This window comes from Hyla sarda, chromosome 12, assembly GCF_029499605.1.
Source record: "Hyla sarda isolate aHylSar1 chromosome 12, aHylSar1.hap1, whole genome shotgun sequence".
NCBI classification, from domain to species: domain Eukaryota; kingdom Metazoa; phylum Chordata; class Amphibia; order Anura; family Hylidae; genus Hyla; species Hyla sarda.
The window spans coordinates 52004414-52009343 of record NC_079200.1 but is presented as its reverse complement, the minus strand read 5'-3'; the positions used below and the strand labels follow the sequence as shown (position 1 = coordinate 52009343).

Genomic DNA, 4930 nt, shown 5'->3' with positions numbered 1-4930 from the left:
GACGTCTTTTCACATCTGTATTTAAGGCCTTTACATTGAGTGTTAAAAAACGCGTCATGGTGAATATGAATCAGGGGAATTCATAATAATGTTCAGTTTCCTACCCTTGATGATCATTGTTGCTAGAGGTAAAGTTCCAGAACGGATCTCCCTAAGTAGACTGGAATCGTCAGGCCTTTCACTGAGACGATCTGATGGAGGAGGTCGGGTCGCACAGGCATGTTGTACTAGTAGAAAAGAAGAAAAGATTAATAGGGAAGAATACAAATCATAAATAGTAAACATATAGATGACTAACATTAGATACAATTCTGTAAATCCAAGGGATAAACCCTTTAGTCTTAAGTTACTGGTAGAGGAAATTACCACCTTCAGCTGAAAAAGCTCAAGGGAACACATTACCACCTCGACTTATGGGGAACAGTGGGTGGGCAATCCAAAGCAAGACTTAGAACTGTCTACTTATCGTCTTCACCTCTCGTCACCCTCCACCCCTTATGTTAAACTTTCCCAACATCTGACCAAATAAACAGATAACCTGATTATGTAACTAAATTCAGCATGGTTAAGCCAGATATTGGGTATCAAAAATTAAGCGGTTATATACTAGAAAAACATTTGTAATTATATTTTTTTTGGCCTTAAATACTTATTGTAATTCTAATAGTAACTCCTGTTTGACTAAAGAAACATTTTGGATAATCTATACCCTAATGGTAACTGTAAACAGGGAAACTACTCTTCTCCTGTCGAATACCCCTCATCTAAGCAGATAATCTCAGCATACTTATGATCCAATAAAATGTCCTCTTAGAGCTCAAGTTGTAGGTTCATTTCTATAATGTCCACGAAAAAATATGGAACGCATCACGAATTTGCGTGTCATCCTTGCGCAGGGGCCATGCTAATCTTCTCTGTATCGTTCCAATTTTAGTATATGTGCTGCCAAAGCAAGCACTTACAGATTTTATTAAGCTCTTTGTACTGTTTAAATGTTATCGCTGACCCATCAGATTTGTATTTTTTTAAGGCAATTTTTTTGTTGTTTATTGCTCTTTTAACATCATGTGTCAGCCATGTAGGATTTAGTTTTAATCGTTTATATTTGTTCCCCTTTGGTATATATTTAGATGTATAGTTATTTAGAGTTGATTTAAAGATGTCCCATTTACCTTCTGTGTAGGAAGTGACTGTAGGCATGCGTTAATAGGGGATAAGATTTCTAGGGGCGGAGTACCCCTTTAACCCCTTCCGGACCCATGGCATACATGTATGCCATGGGTCAGCTCCCATTCTATAACGTGGGGCCACGGCGTGGCCCCTCGTCATAGCGGGTCGGACCTGGCACCTAGCAATGGCCAGGACCCGTGGCTAATAGCGCGCGGCAGTGATCGCAGTACCGCACGCTATTAACCCTTTAGACGCGGTGTTCAAAGTTGAATGCTGCATCTAAAGTGAAAGTAAACTAATGCGGGTTAGCTCAGGGAGCTGCTCGCGATCGCCGCGGCAAAACCGCGGCATCCCGAACAGCTTACATGACAGTCGGAGGATCCCTACCTTCCTCCATGCTGTCCGATCGTCAAATGACTGCTCCGTGCCTGAGATCCAGGCAATAGCAGTCAAGCGGCAGAATCATTGATCACTGATTTCCTATGAGAAACCAGTGATCAATGTGAAAGATCAGTGTGTGCAGTGTTATAGGTCCCTATGGGACCTATAACACTGCAAAAAAAAAAGTGGAAAAAAAAGTGAATAAAGATCATTTAACCCCTTCCCTAATAAAAGTTTGAATCACCCCCCTTATCCTATTTAAAAAAAAAACAGTGTAAATAAAAATAAAAATAAACATATGTGGTATCTTCGCGTGCGGAAATGTCTGAATTATAAAAAGATATTATTTATTAAACCATACGGTCAATGGCGTATGCGCAAAAAAATTCCAAAGTCCAAAAAAGCGTATTTTTGGTCACTTTTTATATCATGAAAAAATAAATAAAAAGCGATCAAAAAGTCCAATCATTACAAAAATGGTACCGCTAAAAACTTCAGATCACGATGCAAAAAAATGAGCCCTCATACCATCCCATACACAGAAAAATAAAAAAGTTATAGGGGTCAGAAGATGACAATTTTAAACATATAAATTTTCCTGCATGTAGTTATGATTTTTTCCAGAAGTACAATAAAATCAAACCTATAAAACTAGGGTATCATTTTAACCGTATGAACCTACAGAATAAAGAGAAAGTGTAATTTTTACCGAAAAATGTACTGCGTAGAAATGGAAGCCCCCAAAAGTTACAAAATTGTGTTTTTTCTTCAATTTTGTTGCACAATGAATTTTTTTTCCGTTTCTCTGTAAATTTTTGCGTAAAATGACTGATGTCAATACAAAGTAGAATTGGTGGCGCAAAAAATAAGCCATGATATGGATTTTTAGGTGCAAAATTGAAAGAGTTATGGTTTTTTAAAGGTAAGGAGGAAAAAATGAAAGTGCAAAAATGGAAAAACCCTGGGTCATGAAGGGTTAAGAAATTAAAAAGCTAGTGTAGGCATGCCTTACAAGCAGGTAGAAAAAGAACAGTTGGGAGAAATTGCAGGATGCAAAGCAAAGTTTTGTTGGGACAGATTTTGGGTGTGTTCTCGCCCATTAAAAAATTTACTTTAGGGGGGGCGTGTCTAGCCATGGTTGTATGAGGACGTGCTGCTGAGGAGCTCCTGCCTGCCGTTAGCTATTTCTGCCCTTCTTGTGACGTGCCTATGGGGAATAAATCGAGGAACAAAAAGAAGAAGGTCTCTGGCATCCCCCCACCACTTCCCATGTCTCTCGACACTTACTTTACCCGGGCCCAGCCCTCCCTCAAGGGGACCCCGCTGCCTGCTCTGATGCCCGGCGCCATCTTGGAACAGCGGAGTGGTACACGCACGGCCCCTCCGGCAGCCACGGCTCTGATACAAGGCCGCACTGAAGAGGAGTGCGCCCGCCCTCGGGATCATCATTGCTCACCTCCGGAGCGTTCCGGTGCTCCTCCGGCCATCCCTTCTGAAGTGCTGCCCCTGCTCTCCAGCCCTCCGGCTCTCCCAGGCAGCAAGATGGCGGCACGCAGCAGGCCCACCTTCCTGACGTGGCTCCCGCTCTGCTTGTGTGCGGTCTAGAGCCTGGACCCTCACGGAGCCAGGTAAGAGGAACCCCTGAGAGACCCCCAGCCATGGAGGTGCTTCCTGTCAGCGGTCCCCTCACATTGGACTTGCTCACAGGGGATACCCTGTTAACCCCCACGGTACCTCACCTACAGCCTCCACTAGGCCCATCCCAGTGGCGTTGCTAGGGTTGGTGTCACCCGGTGCGGTAGAAAATGGTGTCACCCCCATACCTACCCCCTACCCCCAGTAAGTTTTTAGCCTGTTGTGACAGACACCACTGTTGTAGCGCATTGTGAGAAATTCCAGTATAATAATCAGATATACCAGTTGCCACAGAATAGGAAAGTGTTAAGGAAGTTTTCACCATTTAAATATACAGCTCCCAGAATTACTTAAAGGGGTACTCCACTGGAAAACATTTACTTTTATATCAACTGGTGCCAGAAAGTTAAACAGATTTTTAAATTACTTCTATTTAAAATATTAATCCTTACAGTACTTATCAGCTGCTGTATGTTCCACAGGAAGTTGTGTAGTTCTTTCCAGTCTGACCACAGTGCTATTTGCTGACACCTCTGTCCATGTCAGGAACTGTCCAGAGCAGGATAGGTTTGCTATGGGGATTTGCTCCTACTATTGATAGTTCTTGACATGGACAGAGGTGTCAGCACAGAGCACTGTGGTCAGACAGAAAATAAATTAAAAAAGAAAAGAACTTCCTGTGAATCACTTATACAGCAGCTAATAAGTACTGGAAGGATTAAGATTTTTAAATAGAAGTAATTTACAAATCTGTTTAACTTTGTAGCACCAATTGATAAAAAAAAAAAATGTTTTCCAGTAGAGTACCCCTTTGAGCAGTGGTGAGGTTATGCTGGGAGTTGTAGTTTCACTCACCATAACTGTAGAACTTACAAGTGACTACAGCTCTGATAGTACATAGAGAGGAGAATATACAATGATATCAGTGACTACAGGTGACGTCTTCTCTATAGTGAGGAGAATACACAATGATATCAGTGATTACAGGTGACGTCTTCTCTATAGTGAGGAGAATACACAATGATATCAGTGACTACAGGTGACGTCTTCTCTATAGTGAGGAGAATACACAATGACATCAGTGACTACAGGTGACATCTTCTCTATAGTGAGGAGAATGTACAATGATATCAGTGACTACAGGTGACGTCTTCTCTATAGTGAGGAGAATACACAATGACATCAGTGACTACAGGTGACATCTTCTCTATAGTGAGGAGAATGTACAATGATATCAGTGACTACAGGTGACGTCTTCTCTATAGTGAGGAGAATACACAATGATATCAGTGACTACAGGTGACGTCTTCTCTATAGTGAGGAGAATACACAATGATATCAGTGACTACAGGTGACGTCTTCTCTATAGTCTTCCCTTATCTAATTCAGATGGTACATACCGCCAGGACTTGTTCCAGCTAAAACTTCTGTCTGCAGAATGTGACGCCCAGACGTCTCCTCTCTATGTCAGCGCATTCTCATCCTCTATATGAAAACAGTTATTATTATAAACCTGCCAGACGAAGTATCCTCTAAATATAATACTACTATACACTATACTCTTTGATTATAAACCTTCCATACACCATACCCACTGAATATAATACTACCACACACTGTACATTCTGAATATAATACCAACATATACTGTACACTCTGAATATAAATCTGCCACATACTGTAATCCTGAATATAATACCGCCACACACTGTACCCTCTGAATATAATACTACCACCCACTGCG

The 4930-nt window shown here is 41.5% G+C and overlaps 1 non-coding gene across 1 annotated transcript; it reads right to left on the bottom strand.

The window, feature by feature from the left end:
• Nucleotides 1-851: 851 nt before the first annotated feature.
• LOC130297140 (U6 spliceosomal RNA) lies at nt 852-958 on the bottom strand. Its single transcript, XR_008849420.1, has one exon. It is a non-coding gene; the product is annotated as a U6 spliceosomal RNA (small nuclear RNA).
• Nucleotides 959-4930: the final 3972 nt, after the last annotated feature.